The following is a 21,430-nucleotide window of genomic DNA, read 5'->3' as shown; positions in this document are numbered from 1 at the left end:
GACCTGTCTGGAGTGCCCATCTAGTCTTTGTGACCAAAGAAGGAAAGGTTTATTTTTTCCAGAACCTAGATTTTCTCTAGCGCATAATCGAACTTAACCTGTCTTGACAGATCATTTAAATAAGCAAAACACAGGCAGCCCAAAATAAGAATGAAGGCCTTTAATCCTGTGTAGTTTACTGTAATGCCTGGATAAGTCCCAGGATATAGTAAGCAGTTAATGAAAAAGTATTGGGAAGATGGCATCTCCCGCTGGTGCCCCGGAGTTGCCGCCCGCTGCGGATCCTGCACTAGTGGGGTCTCGTCAGCCTCAGCCCCGGGAGAGTGTCCTCACTGCCCAGCGGCTTCAGGCCCCAAGTTCTCCAGGAGTGGGACAGATGAGTTTGGCGGAGCTGCTGGAGATGTTGAGGTGCCAGGACAGACTTTGGCACAACAAAAACTTCATTTGCAAATTGCCCGACAGAGGCAAAAAGATCTTCGATTGTGTTGCCAAACTGAAAGTGGCCATTGCAGAAAGTGAAGAATTTAGAGGAAAAAGTGAACTGTTTCATTCTGTTAAGAGTAGATTGTAAACTAAGGCAAAATGTGATTGCAGCAGTTGATGTGGACACAGATAAGACCCAGAATTCTGATCAGATACTTGATACTTCGTCACTAGTTCCTGGCTGTTCCTCTGTAGATAACATGACAGAAACAGGGAATTGCACTTACAAATCTCACTTACAAAAGCAATGAAGAGACTGCGGAGGCAAAGTGCACGGTGAGCAAGTGTCCACCATCCGGCAGCAGACTCAGTGCAACTTCCTCACCCACAGCTAGCACGCATCTTCCTCAGCATCATGTTTCAGGTCAAGCCGAAGAGATTTCCAGCATCTCTGACAGCCTGTTTATTGACCACTGCAGACCAAGGTGAACACGACTCAGAAGAAAACACAAGTTCTAACTTGACAGGCCTCCATAGTGAGACTCAGAAGAAGCCCCAGCACATACATGGAAGTATTAGAAATGCAAGCCAAAATCCAGTGCCCTCACTGCATAAACAAATGTATTACCTTTGCAACATAATGATTCATCTAGTCATTGTCAGAGAAGAGGTTCTCCTATTTCCTCAGAAGAAAGGTGGCACAGGAATAAGAAACGTCTTGATGACATCACAGCCGCTCGGCTTCTGCCACGTCACCATATGCCTACACAGCTGCTCTCCGTAGAAGAATCTTTGGCACTTCAGAAACAGAATTATGACGAGATGCAAGCCAAACTCGCAGCACAAAAATTATCTGAAAGACTAAATATTACAATGCAGAGCTATAATCAGAAGGGGAGATTTCAGGGAAATACCAAGTAAGGGATGAAGGTGATGATCAGTCCTCTGATGAATTCTGAAGATGGCCATTGAAATATTGTCTTCAGTCTCTCACTGTTGAGGTGTCATGTTAACATCAGACTTTTCTAACTAGTATCAAGATCGGTATCAGACATTACTGAAGGAAAGAATAGTATGAAGTTACACAAAGGTACAGTTCATCTTTCAGAAGATGACTTTCATGTGTTTGAAGTTTCATATTTGAATATTGCATTTGACCACACTGTATTAAAATTTTATTGTATGTTGTGCATTGGTCTGATATTTTAGTATATAGCAGAGCATGTTTGTTTTTTCCTGTGAGCCAAATGAAAGCAGATAATTTAGCTTTTTTTTCCTTATTCTCACCTCTATCAAATAGCATTTATTACTTATCTTTCAATGAAATTTTTAGTTGCCCCAGGCATCACCTAAAATGAAGGAGGGAGACATAACTTCCCTTTTTCTTAAGTGAAGAAGGGAATTCTAGAGAACTTTATGCATGATTGCATGGGGTTGTTGAGATATTGGATGTGAAATACCTAGGAAGGAGCTCATAAAAAATGCCTAACAAATGTTTGTTTCCTTCTTCTGTTTTCCTTCAGGAAGAATATTGTCTTCTGATTAGGAATGAGTACTTTTAGTAGATGCTGGAAGGTGGAGGGCCTTTCTAGGTGACCAGATTTGCCTGAAATAACATGAAGTTTAGGCAAAGGCTAAGTGGGCTGATGATGTAAGTGAAGGGAGTAGCTGTTCTTGTGCTTTACCTGCTCTAACACGATAGGTTCACTTATAAGACATTAAAGCTTCGTAAGGAATTTTTTTTAATAAAGATAAAATTGTTGTCTTTTCAATACATCATTTTGTTTTTTCCCGAAAGAGGCATTTAAAAGCCACAGAAAACTTAATCTCACATATACCTACTTTCATGTCATCTTAAAGGATAATATGGTTGTCTCCAGAGAAATTATACACTTACATTATCAAGGATATTTTTTGTCTAATATGTTGAAAAGAAGAATAAAATATTAATTAGAGCAACTTTCAAAATACTAGTGATGGTATTTTACTGGTGCTTACTTAAATTTAGCTTCTTACTTTTTGACTGAAAATGCTTTTAGGTGAGAGGTACATGTGATTGGAAGGGCTCAGTTCCATGTCATCTGTGTCTAGTCACAGCTATTGCTTTTCATATCCCCCGACTCCCTCCCTCCCCCACCCCAAGAAAAAGCAAATGTAAAAGTACACTGAGCTAAAAAAAATCTCACTTAGTTTTAGTTTTAAAAATTAATAACCCTTCCATGCAGGAGACGTGGGTTCGATTCCCCAGACTATGCACCTAAAAAAAGAAATTAATAGTGAATGATTTTACAACATAAAAGTATTTGATGTTCTATCTAACATGTTCTTTATAGAATAAAAAACTTCTTGTTATTATAGAAAGCTGGATAATATGGAAGGCTCATCATCGTGTACACCACACTATAATGCTGTCACTCAGATCCTCTTAATTTATTATTTTTTTACTTGGGCAGGCACCGGGAATCGAATCCAGGTATCCGGCATAGCAGGCGAGAATTCTGCCACTAAGCCACCTTTGCACTGCCCCCTCTTAGCATTTTTTGTTTATCTACTTCTTATTTTTCTAGGAACAGCTAAATATTTATATTTTCAAAACTAGAATCATACAGTACATTATTTCATAGTCAATGTTATATATATTATAAACATTTTTCCATATTATTAAATATTTTGGTTTTCAGACGGTTGTAAAATATTCCATTTCATGAAAGTACCATGATTTTATTTATTATTTTTGAAAGCACCATAATTTTAAAAAATCAATTTCCTATGTAACAATTTGATTGCTTATAGTAGTGTTATCAGTAAACAGTGATGTGATCACCATCTTAAAAGATAATCACATCTGTATAAAAATGACTACTTCCAGAAGATAGAATTGCTTGGTGAAAGGATGTGTAAGTTGTTGAGAATTTTGATGTACATTATTCACCACAAAGAGTATGTCCATTCACATTCCTGCTAGTAGTATATTTTACTCCCCAAATTGAAAATTGCTATTTAAAAACTTAGCAAATTTAATCACAGAAAAGTATTACATTTACATTTCATATTTCTCTGATTACTTAGTGATGGTTTTTTTTTCATGTTTATTGGCCATTTATATTCATTCTTTTGAGAATTGCTTGTTCATTTCTTCCCTATTCTCTTGCAAAGTGTGCCCTTTTTATTGTTTTATAAGTTCTTTATGAATTAAGAATGTTCATCCTTTGTCATATATCAGAATTTTTTTTTGGTGTGTTATTTGCCTTTTAATACAGTTTATGGCATGTCTGTGTAGAGGTCTTTTCTTTGCATATATGTTTGAACATGCCTTCGACTTCCTCAAGAATGAATCAATATCTTTATTTTCTTCTAGTACTTTTATTGTTTCAATTTTTTACTTTAATCCATCTAGAATTTATTATGAGGTAGAAATTTAATTTTAGTTTCTACAAATAGTTGACAAGTCAGTTCATTATATTAAATAAATCACTGTTTCCCCACTGATTTATAATGCTATCTTTAATAAATCCTATGTGTCTTTGTCCTTTTTTTGAATCTTCTAATTTTTTTTACACTGTTAATAATCATGGCTTTCATTGTTTTAAGATTTGGTGTTAGCATAAGTCCTCCTTCCATTTAATTTTGAATTTTATTGTGAAATATAGCCTACAGAAAAGTACATTAAACAGATATATGGTTTACTAGATAAAGCAAAGAGCCATGTAACCACAAACCAGATGTAGAAAAAATATTGCTAGTAAACCAGAATCTCCCTGTGTATTCCCTCTTGATATCCCTTCCTCCCCAAGAGATAACTACTATCCTGACTCTTGTAATACTCCACTTCCCCACCCCCTTTTTAAAAAATGTTTTTACCATTTTTAAAATGTTTATGTATACATCAATCTGGTTGGTTTTAGTTTTGCCTACTTTTCATGTACATAAAAATGGAATTTACTTTATGTTTTACTGTGTTTGGTGTCTGTCACTCAACATTGCTTATAAAATTTATATCATATATTAAGAAAAAAGTATTGTCAAAGTCTCTTGAGGGATGGGAGAAAAAATTATGGAAGCATTAAACTTAACACCTGGGAAACCCCAGATACTGTGTCAAACATTAGGGAAACCAAAATCAATAGGCTAAACCCTTGCTCTTGAGTCTTGTTCTTGTGAAGCTTATGTATATAGCGGAGAAGCTTAGCCTACCTATAGGTATGCCTAAGACTCACCTACAGAGGACCTCTTATGTTGCTCAGATATGGCCTCTCTCTCTCTCTCTCTCATCACCATCAAAGGTGGTGGAGTTATAAAAGAAGATAAGATTTAACATATGAGTATGACTCCTGAATCATTATATTGATATTTCTTTTAGTCTTCAGTGTCTTGGAGCAGCTAGAAGGAAAAACCTAAAATAGTGAATCTCAAACCCATACCAAACTCTGAAATCTGTTCTATAACTAACCACTGTGCTGTGCTTTGAAATTTATTGCTTTTATATATATTTTTTTTTCACGATAAAAAAAGATTAAAAGGCAACCTACAGAATAGGAGAAATATAGCAAATATACAAATATATATAACACATACATACAAACGTACATACATACAGAGTTTATATAGAGCTTTTACAACTCAACAACAAAGAGATAAATTACAAAATGAGCAAAAAACTTGAATACACACTTTTCTAAAGATAGACAAGTGGCCAAACAAACATGAAAAGATGCCAACATCATTAGTCATTAGGGAAATGCAAATCAAAACCACAATGAGATACCACCTCACACCCACGAGAATAGCGTAGAAAAATGAAAATAACAAGAGTTGGCATGGATGTGGGGAAATTAAAGCCTTTCCATTGTTAATGCTAATGTAGAAAGGTTCTGTCACTGAGGGAAAGCTTGGCAATTCCTCAAAAAGTTAAACAAAATTATGTGAGCCAGCAATTCCACTCCTGGTTATGTACTCCAAAGAGTTGAAGGCAGCTACTCAAACACATATTCGTATATGCATGTTCACAGAGCACTATTTACAGGAGCTGGAAGGTTGAAACAACCCAAATATCCATCAATGGATGAATGGATAAACAACTTGTGGTATTTACATGCAATGGAATATTAGTCATAAAAAGGAATAAGGTATAATACATGCTACAATATGGATGAACTTTGAAACATTGGGCTAAGTGAAAGAAACCAGGCACAAAACATCACATATTGCATAATTCGATTTAAATGACATATCCAAAATAAGATAAATTCATAAAAACAAAGTCTATTGGTTGCCAGGGGCTGGGTAAAGGAGACTGGGGAGTGAATGCTTACTAGCACACCTTAAATCAGTTATTTTAGATATTCAAAGTGTTAGCGGAAGCCATGTCTAAAATATGCAAAGTACACGAAATGTCTCACTAAAGAATATGAATAAAGATAGAACTTATTTAAAAGAACTAAATAGAAATTCTGGAGTTGAAAATGCAGTAATTCAAATGAGTAATTCACTGGAAGGACTCAAAAGCAGACCCAAGCAGACAGAAAAAGGAATCAAAGAACTTGAAAACTACTCAATTGAGTTGAAGACATTAACCAAAAATTATAATTCCCTACAGGTGTTCAACAACAGATTGGAGCTGGGAGAAAAAAGAATCAGAATTCAAAGATAAGATGATTGAAATCATTCCGTCTGCAGAGCAGGAAAAAAAAAAAAACCAGAATGAATGAAGAAAAGTGAACAGAGCCTGAGGAACCTGTGGGACACCAAGTGTACCAATTAAGGCATTGTGGGATTCTCAGAAGGAGAAATAAAATAAAGGGATAGAGAATATTCAAAGAGATTTTGGCTGAGGACTTCCTAAATTTAATGACAGACGTGAATGTACCCATCAAAGACGCTCCACAGACTCCAAACTGGATAATCACAAATGAACCCGTGCTACAGCATATTATAATCAGACTGTCCAGTGCCAAAGATAAAGATAGAATTCTGAACCTGCAAGAAAGAAGCAATGTGTCATATACAAGGGAGCCTCTAAGATCAAATGCCAATTTCTCATAAAAAATGTGGAGGCAAGAAGGCAGTGGGATGATGTATTTAAAGTGCTGAAAGCAAAAAATTGCCAACCAAGAATTCTATTTGCAGCAAAATCATCTTTAAAAAATGAGGGAGAGACTAAAACATTCTCAAATAAACAAAAATAGGATTCATTACCACTAGACCAGGCCTATAAGAAATGCTAAAGAAAATTATGCTGACTGAAAGGAAAGAACAGTAGATCAAAGCTGCATATGGAAATGAATATCTTTGGTAAGGGTAACAAAATGAGTAAAAAAATTAATGACAGTACTAATGAATTTACTACCTATCATATCTAAAAGGCAAATCACAAAATGTAATGATAAATCAGTATTTTTGAACTCATAATTTATAAACTAGCAATTTGTGTAATTTCTAACAAGTACATAAACATGGCATGGATGCTATAGGAACATAGTTTGTGTATACTGTTTGTGCTGGTTTGAAGGGATGTATGTCCCCTAGAAAAGCCATGTTTTAATCAAAATCCCATTCGTAAAAGCAGAATAATCCCTATTCAATACTCTATGTTTGAAGCTATAGTCGGATCGTCTCCCTGGAGATGTGATTTAATCAAGAGTGGTTGCTAAGCTGGATTAGGTGATGACATATCTCCACCCATTTGGATGGGTCTTGATGAGTTTCTTGAGTCCTATAAAAGAGGAAACATTTTGGAAAGTGAAGGAGATTCAGAGAGAGCAGAGCAGAATGGCATAGCCATGAGAAGCAGAGTCCACCAGCCAGCGACCTTTGGAGATAAAGAAGGAAAATGCCTCCTGGGGAGCTTCATGAAACAAGAAGCCAGGAGAGAAAACTAGTAGCAGATGATGCCATGTTCGCCATGTGCCCTTCCAGATGAGAGAGGAACCCTGACTATATTCACCATGTTCCTTCTCACTTGAGAGTGAAACCCTGAACTTCATCAGCCTTCTTGAACCAAGGTATTTTTCCCTGGATGCCTTAGATTGGACATTTCTATAGACTTGTTTTAATTGAGACATTTTCTCAGCCTTGGAACTGTAAACTAGCAACTCATTAAATTCCCCTTTTTAAAAGCCATTCCATTTCTGGTATATTGCATTCTGGCAGCTAGCAAACTAGAACACTATTGAAGTCAAATTGGTGTTAAAGCTAACAAGATTGATATAGATTTAGGATATTAAACTGAAACCTTAGGGTAACCAATCAAAGTATCAGAGAATATGCAAGCTCAAAGAGACAGAAAGTAGAATACAGGTTCCCAGATGCAGGGGGCAGTAGGAATGGGGAAGTAATGCCTAATAGTTTAGGGTTTCCATTTGGGGAGTTGGGAAAATTTTAGTGATGGAAGGTGGTAAGGGTGCCACAACATTGTGAATATGATTACTCCCATTACATATGCTTGGGACTGGATGAAATGGGAAAATTTACATTGCATGGATATTATCATAATTTTTAAAAAGACAATGAAAGACCAATAAAAGAAACAATGACATTAAATGCAATACATGGTCCTAGAAGGGATCTAGCAAGGGAGGAGAAAAGGATCAAATGGACAGTATTGGGGCATATACAAAATTGGAATATAGACTGTAAAGCTTTATATAACTGTTAAATTCCTTGAACTTGATAACTGCACATAGGTGGTTACATAAGGGAGTATCTTTGTTCTTAGAATGTGTATACACTAGTATTGTTTATGGAGCATGATATATACAACCTAAGCTCAAGTTTTCAGAAATGGATTGATAGGTACATAGATAGATATAGATAGAGAGACAGAGTGAGAGAGAGAGAGGAGGTAGATAGATAGATAAATGTAATGATGGCAAATGTGGCCAAAAGTTAAAATTGGTGTACTTGGGTTTCTGGGGTGGGGTTTGGGGTAGAGGTATGTTATATTTCTCTGTATGGGTTTTGTATTATTTTTGTAACTGTCCTGTAAGTTCAAACATATTTCAAAATAAAAAGTTTAAAATAAAAATGAACACAGCTTCACAGGGGCAGCATCAGACATACCACCATATGCATTATCGGAGTCCAAGAAGAGAATAGAAGCATAGAAAAAATGTTTTGAGAAATAATGCCTGAGAACTTTCCAAACATATTGAAAAACATTCATCTACACATCCAAAAACTAAAAAATAAAAATATAAAAAAATGCATGAATGATAAACTCAAAGAAATATATACCATACACATCTTAAACAAACTGTCAAAATTTAAAGGAAAGAGAATCCCGAAAACAGTAAGAAAGAAGCAGCTAAACACACACAAGAGATCTTCCATAGGCTGACAACTGGTGTTTCATCAGAATTCATGGAGGCCTGAAGTCTGTGAGATGACATTTTTTGAAAGAAAAAAAGTCAACCAAAAATTTTATATCCAGCAAAATTATTCTTCAAAAGTAAAAGAGAAATCGAGACATTCCTAGATAAACAGAAGCTGAAGGAATTCATTAGCAGAAAAACTGCCCTACAAAAAATGTTAGAGATGGGTCGCAGGAGAACTTCGGGTGGTGGATCCTTAGGCCGGGCCCTCATTCGCCATGAAACTCAACGGAGCCGTAGCCACCATCACACTGACTCCTGGTTGCACACAAGTGAACTCAATGATGGCTATGACTGGGGTCGTCTTAATCTTCAGTCTGTGACTGAGCAGAACTCCCTTGATGACTTCCTTGCAACTGCAGAACTTGGAGGAACAGTTTGTGGCTGAGAAGTTTAATATTAAGTTTGTGCTTCCTGAGGCTAGAACTGGACTGCTGTCTTTTGAGGAGAGCCAGAAAATTAAGAAACTTCAAGAAGAAAACAAACATTTCCTGTGTATACCAAGGAGACCAAACTGAAACCAAGAGACTACTCCAGAAGAACTCAAACAGGCAGAGAAAGATAACTTTCTAGAATGGAGACGTCAGCTTGTCCGGCTAGAAGAGGAACAAAGGCTGATATTGACTCCATTTGAAAGAAATTTGGACTTTTGGCGTCAGCTCTGGAGAGTCACTGAGAGAAGCTCCTCCGCCACCGTCCTCGACAGCCTTGCCACCCTCACCTTTCCTCCTCCAGAACAGCTACTGGGGGAGTGGAGATGATACAGAGAAGCTCCCGGAGCCACGACAGAGATCAAAGGGATGGCGTACCCCATCCTGGAATGGCTGACTGTCTGGGAGAACCAGCTCCAGTGAGATCGCCAAGGGGCGCGGGCTTCCGCGGGCGGGACGGCAAGCGGCCGGAGTCCCTCCCTTCCTCCTTCCCAGGCCAGCTGGCAGAATTGGGCAGGCCGTCCCCTTGGGCAGCCGCGGCTGGCGCCCCCACCATGCGAGGCCCCCCAGACCAACTGAGAGAGTAGGGTCGGAAATCCCCAGACCGCGGAGAACGGTGACCGGGGGAGTCCCTTCCAAACACGTGACTCCCCGGTCTGGCTGGGAAGGGTGTACTCTCCCAGGCTGCGGCGGTTGGCGCCCTCCCGCCACACGTGGCGCCCTGGGCCGACTAGGAAATTCAGTCGGGCACTCTCCCGGGCTGCAGCGGCCAGCGACCCTCCCCGCGTTCGGATCCCCAGGCCAACTGGCACTCTTCCAAGCTGCTTCGGCTGGCGAACCTCCCCCAAGGCAAGAGTTTTCCAAAGTTAAAGGACCCACAGCACCTTTTACTGGTGGAACCCACAGACAAACGTGTGCCATGAGCGCCACCTACTTGGCAGGATAAGAAAAACAGAACGCAGAAATTTCGCAGAAAAATCTTTCAACTTGTTGGGTCCAACACCCAGGGAATTCTGACTAAATGCCCAGATGCCAGTAGAAGATAACGGATCACGCTCAGAAAATTGAAAATATGGCCCAGTCAAAGGAACAAACCAATAGTTCAAATGAGATACAGGAGCTGAAACAACTAATGCTGAATATACGAACAGAAATGGAAAACCTCTTCAAAAATGAAATCGATAAAGAGGGAGGACATGAAGAAGACATGGGCTGAACAAAAAGAAGAAATAGAAAAACTGAAAAAACAAATCACAGAGCTTATGGAAGTGAAGGATAAAGTAGAAAAGATGGAAAAAACAATGGATACCTACAATGATAGATTTAAAGAGACAGAAGATAGAATTAGTGATTTGGAGGATGGAACATCTGAATTCCAAAAAGAAACAGAAACTATTGGGAAAAGAATGGAAAAATTTGAACAGGGTATCAGGGAACTCAAGGACAATATGAACCGCACAAATATACGTGTTGTGGTGTCTAAGAAGAAGAGAAGGGAAAAGGAGGAGAAAAGCTAATGGAAGAAATTATCACTGAAAATTTCCCAACTCTTATGAAAGACCTAAAATTACAGATCCAAGAAGTACAGCGCACCCCAAAGAGATTAGACCCAAATAGGCGTTCTCCAAGACACTTACTAGTTAGAATGTCAGAGGTCAAAGAGAAAGAGAGGATCTTGAAGCAGCAAGAGAAAAACAATCCATCACATACAAAGGAAACCCAATAAGACTATGTGTAGATTTCTCAGCAGAAACCATGGAAGCTAGAAGACAGTGGGATGATAAATTTAAATTACTAAAAGAGAAAAACTGCCAACCAAGACTCCTATATCCAGCAAAATTGTCCTTCAAAAATGAGGGAGAAATTAAAACATTCTCAGACCAAAAGTCACTGAGAGAATTTGTGACGAAGAGACCAGCTCTGCAAGAAATACTAAAGGGAGCAATAGAGTCAGATACGAAAAGACAGAAGAGAGAGGTATGGAGAAGAGTGTAGAAAGAAGGAAAGTCAGATATGATATATATAATACAAAAGGCAAAATGGAAGAGGAAAATATTATCCAAACAGTAATAACACTAAATGTTAATGGACTGAATTCCCCAATCAAAAGACATAGACTGGCAGAATGGATTAAAAAACAGGATCCTTCTATATGCTGTCTAGAGGAAACACATCTTAGACCCAAAGATAAACATAGGTTGAAAGTGAAAGGTTGGGAAAAGATATTTCATGCAAATAACAACCAGAAAAGAGCAGGAGTAGCTATACTAATATCCAACAAATTAGACTTCAAATGTAAAACAGTTAAAAGAGACAAAGAAGGACACTATATACTAATAAAAGGAACAATTAAACAAGAAGACATAACAATCATAAATATTTATGCACCGAACCAGAATGCCCCAAAATATGTGAGGAATACACTGCAAACACTGAAAAGGGAAATAGACACATATACCATAATAGTTGGAGACTTCAATTCCCCACTCTCATCAATGGACAGAACATCTAGACAGAGGATCAATAAAGAAATAGAGAATCTGAATATTAATATAAATGAGCTAGACTTAACAGACATTTATAGGACATTACATCCCACAACAGCAGGATACACCTTTTTCTCAAGTGCTCATGGATCATTCTCAAAGATAGACCATATGCTGGGCCACAAAGCAAGTCTTAACAAATTTAAAAAGATTGAAATCATACACAACACTTTCTCGGATCATAAAGGAATGAAGTTGGAAATCAATAATAGGCGGAGTGCCAGAAAATTCACAAATACGTAGATGCTCAACAACACACTCTTAAACAACAAGTGCGTCAAAGAAAAAATTGCAAGAGAAATTAGTAAATACCTCGAGGCGAATGAAAATGAAAACACAACATATCAAAACTTATGGGACGCAGCAAAGGCAGTGCTAAGAGGGAAATTTATTGCCCTAAATGCCTATATCAGAAAAGAAGAAAAGGCAAAAATGCAGGAATTAAATGTCCACCTGGAAGAACTGGAGAAAGAACAGCAAACTAATCCCAAAGCAAGCAAAAGGAAAGAAATAACAAAGATTAGAGCACAAATAAATGAAATTGAAAACATGAAAACAATAGAGAAAATCAATAAGACCAGAAGTTGGTTCTATGAGAAAATCAATAAGATTGATGGGCCCTTAGCAAGATTGACAAAAAGAAGAAGAGAGAGGATGCAAATAAATAAGATCAGAAATGGAAGAGGAGACATAACTACTGACCTCACAGAAATAAATGAGGTAATAACAGGATACTATGAACAACTTTACGCTAATAAATACAACAATTTACATGAGATGGACGGGATCCTGGAAAGACATGAACAACCAACTTTGACTCAAGAAGAAATAGATGACCTCAACAAACCAATCACAAGTAAAGAAATTGAATTAGTCATTCAAAAGCTCCCTAAAAAGAAAAGTCCAGGACCAGACGGCTTCACATGTGAATTCTATCAAACATTCCAGAAAGAATTAGTACCAACTCTCCCCAAACTCTTCAAAAAAATCGAACTGGAGGGAAAACTACCTAATTCATTCTATGAAGCCAACATCACCCTCATACCAAAACCAGGCAAAGATATTACAAAAAAAGAAAACTACAGACCAATCTCTGTAATGAATATAGATGCAAAAATCCTCAATAAAATTCTAGCAAATCGTATCCAACAATACATTAAAAGAATTATACATCATGACCAAGTAGGATTCATCCCAGGTATGCAAGGATGGTTCAACATAAGAAAATCAATTAATGTAATACATCATATCAACAAATCAAAGCAGAAAAATCACATGATCATCTCAATTGATACAGAGAAGGCATTTGACAAGATTCAACATCCTTTCCTGTTGAAAACACTTCAAAAGATAGGAATACAAGGGAACTTCCTTAAAATGATAGAGGGAATATATGAAAAACCCACAGCTAATATCATCCTCAATGGGGAAAAATTGAAAACTTTCCCCCTAAGATCAGGAACAAGACAAGGATGTCCACTACCACCCCTATTATTCAACATTGTGTTGGAGGTTCTAGCCAAAGCAATTAGACAAGAAAAAGAAATACAAGGCATCAAAATTGGAAAGGAAGAAGTAAAACTATCACTGTTTGCAGACGATATGATACTATACGTCGAAAACCCTGAAAAATCCACAATAAAACTACTAGAGCTAATAAATGAGTACAGCAAAGTAGCAGGTTACAAGATCAACATTCAAAAATCTGTAGCATTTCTATACACTAGTAATGAACAAGCTGAGGGGGAAATCAAGAAACGAATCCCATTTACAATTGCAACTAAAAGAATAAAATACCTAGGAATAAATTTAACTAAAGAGACAAAAAACCTATATAAAGAAAACTACAAAAAACTGCTGAAAGAAATCACAGAAGACCTAAATAGATGGAAGGGCATACCGTGTTCATGGATTGGAAGACTAAATATAATTAAAATGTCAATCCTACCTAAATTGATCTACAGATTCAATGCAATACCAATCAAAATCCCAACAACTTATTTTTCAGAAATAGAAAAACCAATAAGCAAATTTATCTGGAAGGGCAGGGTGCCCCGAATTGCTAAAAACATCTTGAGGAAAAAAAACGAAGCTGGAGGTCTCACGCTGCCTGACTTTAAGGCATATTATGAAGCCACAGTGGTCAAAACAGCATGGTATTGGCATAAAGATAGATATATCGACAAATGGAATCGAATAGAGTGCTCAGATATAGACCCTCTCATCTATGGACATTTGATCTTTGATAAGGCAGTCAAGCCAACTCACCTGGGACAGAACAGTCTCTTCAATAAATGGTGCCTAGAGAACTGGATATCCATATGCAAAAGAACGAAAGAAGACCCATATCTCACACCTTATACAAAAGTTAACTCAAAATGGATCAAAGATCTAAACATTAGGTCTAAGACCATAAAACAGTTAGAGGAAAATGTAGGGAGATATCTTATGAAACTTACAATTGAAGGCGGTTTTATGGACCTTAAACCTAAAGCAAGAGCACGAAGAAAGAAATAAATAAATGGGAGCTCCTCAAAATCAAACACTTTCGTGCATCAAAGAACTTCATCAAGAAAGTGGAAAAACAGCCTACACAATGGGAGACAATATTTGGAAACAACATATCAGATAAAGGTCTAGTATCCAGAATTTAGAAAAAGATTGTTCAACTCAACAACAAAAAGACAGCCAACCCAATTACAAAATGGGAAAAAGACTTGAACAGACACCTCTCAGAAGAGGAAATACAAATGGCCAAAAGGCACATGAAGAGATGCTCAGTGTCCCTGGCCATTAGAGAAATGCAAATCAAAACCACAATGAGATATCATCTCACACCCACCAGAATGGCCATTATCAACAAAACCGAAAATGACAAGTACTGGAGAGGATGTGGAGAAAGAGGCACACTTATCCACTGTTGGTGGGAATGTCAAATGGTGCAACCACTGTGGAAGGCAGTTTGGCAGTTCCTCAAAAAGCTGAAGATAGAATTGCCATACGACACAGCAATACCATTGCTAGGTATCTACTCAAAGGACTTAAGGGCAAAGACACAAATGGACATTTGCACACCAATGTTTATAGCAGTGTTATTTACAATTGCAAAGAGATAGAAACAGCCAAAATGTCCATCAACAGAAGAATGGCCAAACAAACTGTGGTATATACATACAATGGAATATTATGAAGCTTTAAGACAAGATAAACTTATGAAGCATGTAATAACATGGATGGACCTAGAGAATATTATGCTGAGTGAGTCTGGCCAAAAACTAAAGGACAAATACTGCATGGTCCCACTGATGAGAACGGACATTTGAGAATAAACTTGGAATATGTCATTGGTAACAGAGTCCAGCAGGAGTTAGAAACAGGGTAAGATAATGGGTAATTGGAGCTGAAGGGATACAGACTGTGCAACAGGACTAGATACAAAAACTCAAAAATGGACAGCACAATAATACCTAAGTGTAAAGTAATCATGTTAAAACACTGAATGAAGCTGCATCTGAGCTATAGGGTTTTTTTTGTTTTTTGTTTTTTGTTTTTTGTTTTACTATTATTATTACTTTTATTTCTTTTCTCTATATTAACATTCTATATCTTTTTCTGTTGTGTTGCTAGTTCCTCTAAACCGATGCAAATGTACTAAGAAACGATGATCATGCATCTATGTGATGATGTTAAGAATTACTGATTGCATATGTAGAATGGTATGATTTCTAAATGTTGGGTTAATTTCTTTTTTTTCCATTAATTAATGAAAAAAAGTTAAAATAAATTTGATTGGAAATGCTAGTGATCAATGAAAGGGAGGGGTAAGGGGTATGGTATTATGAATTTTTTTTCTCTTTTCGTTTTATTTCTTTTTCTGAATAGATGCAAATGTTCCAAGAAATGATTATGATGATGAATATGCAACTATGTGATGATATTGTGAATTACTGACTGCATATCTAGAACGGAATGATCAAAATAGGAATGTTTGCGTTTTCTTTGTGTTTTTTGATATTTAAAAACATAAAATTAAAAAAAAAATGTTGGAGTCCTTCACAGTGGAATGAAAGGACCATAGACCATTACTGGAAGTCATATAGCAAAATAAAGATCTTTGATAAATTTAACTACATATGTAAATATAAATGCATGCCAGCACTATTGCATTTTGGATTTGTAACCACTTTTTATTTCCTACATGATTTAAAAGGTATATACATAAAAAGTAATGTAAATCTATGTTATTTGGCACACAATGTACAAAGATGTAATCTGTGACAACACCAACCTACACAAGAGGACAGAACTGTACGGGAGTGGAGGTTTTGTATGCCATTGAAACTATGTTGGAATATTGTTATAAATATGGGATGTTAATTGTAACCCCCAGGACAACCGTAAAGAAAATAACTCAAACATATATGGTAAAAGAAAATAAATGACAAGGAAATTGAAATGGTACATTAGAAAATATGTATTTAGCTCTGAGGTGGGGTCTGGCGGGCGGAGGATACAGGGTAGAAAAACTGGTGAGGGAATTAGAATCGAAAGAGCTGCCCTGGGCATCGGCTGCCAAGGCGGACCCCTCTGATCCAAGCCAAAGGCGGCTCCAGAGACGGGCCGGCGGTTGTGAGGCACATCATTTTTCCTAAAGAAATTGATCATGTCAGAAAAAAAGGAATCTATCTGTGTAGACTGCTTTCTGTGCAACTTTGGAAGACAATAAAATAGCATTCATTTCCCTAGGGAGCTTGTTTGGATCAAGCTATGCTGAAAAATGTTTTGAAAAAGCAAAAAACGACACAGTAGTAGCAGTTCCCAAAGTAGTGAAATCAGTACTAAGAGCAAGTCTGTAGATTCCAGCCTTGGGGGTCTCTCCCGATCCAGTACTGTAGCCAGCCTCCATACAGACTCTACTAAAAGCTCAGGACAAAGCAACAATAATACCTGTGTAGAATTTTGAATAAAATATGTTGGTGCCATTCAGAAACTGAAAGTCTCTGAGGGAAAAAGTGTTGAAGGGCCACTAGACCTGATAAATTACATAGATGTTGTCCAGAATTGAGGTAAAGTGGATATGAAGAATATATCCAGGTCAAGAGGATAATTTTAAAAATTATCATGAGGGGAAATTAAGAATGAAAACTAAGATGACCTGAAGTTGTGGAAGCAAGATGAAAAGTTGCCTTTTGTTCCTCTGGAGGAAGAATTTACTATGGGAGTTTCCAAGTATGGTATAGAAGCATCAGCAATAATCAGTACAAAGTTCTGCATAGGCATGCTCTGGATTTAATCATTCAGATGGTGTGCTATGATGATGGGCTGGGGACGGAGAAAATCTTACTTGCTCTGAAAACCACAGATGTGAGCAATGAAGAATACAGCCTATGGGTTTATCAGTGCAACAGCCTGGAATAAGCACAAGCCATTTGTAAAGTTTTATCCACTGCTTTTGATTCTGTATTGTCATCTGAGAAATCCTGAATTCTGCAATCAGGTGGAAGTTGACTCCATTTGGAAGAAAGTTCAGATGTTTTCAAAATAGTTCTTTTTTCAATCTGCAATGTTGAGCTATTATGGAAATTTCAAGTAATTTTCTTGTTTTAGATTTTTTTAAGAAAAGGAAATGTATAAAACATTGTTCATTTGTTTTTACATTAGAATGTATCTTAACTCCATAAAAAAAAAGAAAATGCGTATTTAACACAAATGTGCCAGTTTGAAAAGTATTCTGTTCCCAATAAAAGCCATGTTTTGTTTCTTTTAATTTTTATTGATACAATAACATACAAGCACATACATTCTGTCTTTTAGTTTATTTATTAATTTCTAATTAAAAAACAACAAACACAAACATTCTTAACTTATGATCATTCCGTTCTACATATAATCAGTAATGCACAATATCACCACATAGTTGCATATTCATCATGATCATTTCTTAGAACATTTGCATCAATTCAGAAAAAGAAATAAAAGACAACAGAAAAATAAAACAAAAACAGAAAAAAAACTTACACATACCATACCCCTTACCCCTCCCTTTCATTGATCACTAGCATTTCAAACTAAATTTATTTTAACGTTTGTTCCCCGTATTATTTATTTTTATTCCATATGTTCTACTCGTCTATTGACAAGGTAGATAAAAGGAGCATCAGACACAAGGTTTTCACAATCACACAGTCACATTGTGAAAGTTATATCATTATACAATCATCATCAAGATACATGGCTACTGGAACACAGCTCTACATTTTCAGGCAGTTCCCTCCAGCCTCTCCACTACATCTTGACTAACAAGGTGATATCTATTTAATGTGTAAGAATAACCTCCAGGATAACCTCTGGACTCTGTTTGGAATCTCTCAGCCATTGACACTTTATTTTGTCTCATTTGACTCTTCCCCCTCTTGGTCAAGAAGGTTTCCTTAATCCCTTGATGCTGAGTCTCAGCTCATTCTAGAGTTTTTCTCAATCCCTTGATACTGAGTCTCAACTCATTCTAGGATTTCTGTCCCATGTTGCCAGGAAGGTCCACACCCCCGCGAGTCATGTCCCATGTAGACAGGGGGAGGGCAGTGAGTTTGGTTGTTGTGTTGGCTGGAGAGAGAGGCCACATCTGAGTAACAAATGAGGTTTTCTTGGGGGTGACTCTTAGGCGTAATTTTAACTAGGCTTGACCTATCCTTTGTGGGGTTAAGTTTCATATGAATAAAACTAAAGATTGGAGACTCAGCCTATTGCTTTGGTTGTCCCCACTGCTTGTGAGAATATCAAGAATTCAACTTGGGGAAGTTGAATTTTCCCCCTTTCTGACCATTCCCTGAAGGGGATTTTGCAAATACTTTTTTATTCACTGTTTATTCTAGTTTGCTAGCTGCCAAAATGCAATATACCAGAAACAGAATGGCTTTTTAAAAGGGGAATTTAGTAAGTTGCTAATTTATAGTTCTAAGGCCAAGAAAATATCCCAATTAAACAAGTCTATAGAAATGTCCAATCAGACTTCCGGGTCAAGATGGCAGCTTAATAACATGCGCATTTTAGTTCGTCCTCCAGAACAACTACTAAATAACCAGAAACAGTACAGAACAGTTCCCGGAGCCACGTCAGTGACCGGACACACAGCGTACCCCAGTCTGGACCAGCTGGACTGGCTGTGAGCACCCCCCAGGACCGTGAGTTCCCAAAGCTGTGGCGGCCAGTGCCCCTCCCCCACAGGCCGCTTCCTAGAGGGGAAAGGAAAGGACTTCACCAGCAGCAGGGACTGGGCACAATCAAACACCAATTGTGGAACTAATTAACAAATTCTGACTACTAAAAATAGGCCCCCAGCTTAGGTGAACCTGATCAAAGCAGAGGTTGCTCATTTTTGCCGGTGCCAAGAGGGCAGGACTGAAAGAAAAAGGGGGGGGGGGGGGGGGAAGAAGGAAATAGAGGTTTTCGTGGCTGTGTATCTACAAAGGCTTGACTGCCTCTGGATACAGCTGCAGGACTTTTCAGGCTGCAACTGCCCCAGGCATAGGCAGAAGTGAGCTCTTTTGGGGGCTTATCTGGAGCTTGTGCCTTCCCCAGGGGAGGGGTGAACCCTCACCCAGGTGGAATCCTTCCATCAAGGAATTCAGACACCAGGGCTTAGTAATTTGAAGCCATTAAAACCAGCCTACAACCTCTCCTCTGTCTCCATCATGCCCCCAGCAGGGAGAGTCTGCCCAAGTTAAAGGTACTGCATCATCTTTTGCTGGTGGGACCTGCAGTCAGACAAGTGCCACATACTGGGCAGGATAAGAAAAACAGAGTCCAGAGACTTCACAGGAAAGTCTTTCAACCTGCTGGATCTCACCCTCAGGGAAAACTGACTCAGTTTCCTCCTATCAGGAGGAAAGGTGACTCTTTCCTCCTGATAGGAGGCCAGTTTTGTCTGTGAAAATCTGCCTGGAGTCTATAATATCTAAGTAGACCCTCCTAAGTGTGTGTGTGGGGGGGAAAGGCACCACACAAGCAGGGAAAGAAACAAGAAAACAAGAACTGAAAAATTCTCCTCTGTTAAACAAAACTTAAGCTAAAGGTCCAGATAAAGCTGAACGGAATGCCAAAGAACAGATAGACAACAAATTCATCCAGCAAGAAAACCCCAGATAAAAGAAGTGAAAGCAATCTCCAGAATAAACTAATTAAGGTAATTAAATGCCTAGATGCCAGCAAAAAATAACAAATCACACTAGGAAAACTGAAGATATGGCCCAGTCAAAGGAACAAACCAACAATTCAAATGACATACAGGAGCTGAAACAATTAATTCAGAATGTACGAACAGACATGGAAAACCTCATTAAAAAAAAACCAAATCATTGAATTGAGGGAGGATATAAAGAAGGCAAGGAAAGAACAAAAAGAAGAAACTGAAAGTCTGAAAAAACAAATCACGGAACTTATGGGAATGAAAGACACAGTAGAAGAGATGAAAAAAAACAATAGAAATGTCCAATCAAAGGCATCCATCCAGGGAAAGATTCCTTGGTTCAAAAAGGCTGATGAAGTTCAAGGTTTCTCTCTCAAGTGAGAAGGCACATGGCGAACACAGTCAGGGCTTCTCACTCTTAGCTAGGAAGGTCACATGGCAAACACGGTGTCATCTGCTAGCTTTCTCTCCTGGCTTCCTGTTTCATGAAGCTCGTAGGAAGCATTTTCCTTCTTCATCACCAAAGGTTGCTGGCTCATGGACTCTCTGCTTCATGGTGCTGCAGCATTCTCTGCTCTCTCCGAATTTCTTCTGTTCTTCAGAATGCTTCCTCTTTCATAGGACTGCAGAAACTATATAAGACCACCCAAATGGGTAGAGACATGTCGTCACCTAATCCAGCTTAACAACCACTCTTGATTAAATCACATCTCCAGGGAGATGATCTGATTACAGTTTCAAACATACAGCATTGAATAGGGATTATTCTGCCTTTACGAAATGGGATTTTAATTAAAACATGGCTTTTCTAGGGGACATACATCTTTTCAAACCTGCACACTGTTCAAATTTGCGGTTTGGCCCAACCGCTAAACTATCGGGGACCCTCTACTCCTCAGCTTCTCACTGCTTGCTAGACGACACTGCCGCACGCAGAAAAGGGGCTCGAGCTGGGGGTCTGGGTCCAAGGGGCGCACGCAGGAGACCTCGCTGCGGGTCTAAAGGACTGGAGGCCGAGTCAATTAAGGCATGAAGCGAGGTAGCTTTATTGTTGGTAGACGCTTATGCCAGGGCCGCCAGAAGCTAAAGACCATGAGGCTCGGTGAGCCCTGGATTATATACAGTTTGAGGAGAGGCGGAGTTAGGGCGTGGACTCCAGGGGAGGGTAGCCAATCACACAGGGAGGACGGATGAGTGACGGTGACCATAGAGATGCTGTTCCTGAGTGTACCCGTAGCAGAGGATGTTGGGTAGGTGGAGGACTAAGGAGAAGACCAATAGGGTTAGAGAGACAAGGCTGCATCATCACTAGTCGCTGGTGAGGCTTGTAATTCAGAGGTCTAGAAGAACCGGACGTGCCAAAATGGCGAGGGAGGGAGAGAAAGAGACTAAGCCACCAGGCCAAGAATAAAATTATGCCACAAAATCACTCTGGGATTTATCGGGGCATCACTCTGGACAAACCAACAAAATCTC

General features: G+C 38.3%; 2 pseudogenes; both read left to right on the top strand.

Moving 5' to 3' along the window:
• The first annotated feature begins 194 nt into the window (after nucleotides 1-194).
• Nucleotides 195-4,309, top strand: LOC143653992 (DNA-directed RNA polymerase II subunit GRINL1A pseudogene; annotated as a pseudogene).
• A 12,237-nt stretch (nucleotides 4,310-16,546) lies between these two features.
• On the top strand, nucleotides 16,547-17,253 carry LOC143653147 (integrin beta-1-binding protein 1-like; annotated as a pseudogene).
• The last annotated feature ends 4,177 nt before the right edge of the window (nucleotides 17,254-21,430 follow it).

This window comes from Tamandua tetradactyla, chromosome 13 (assembly GCF_023851605.1).
Source record: "Tamandua tetradactyla isolate mTamTet1 chromosome 13, mTamTet1.pri, whole genome shotgun sequence".
In the NCBI taxonomy this organism is placed as follows: Eukaryota; Metazoa; Chordata; class Mammalia; order Pilosa; family Myrmecophagidae; genus Tamandua; species Tamandua tetradactyla.
The sequence above is the reverse complement of the archived record's forward strand: the minus strand, read 5'-3'. Positions and strand labels throughout refer to the sequence as shown.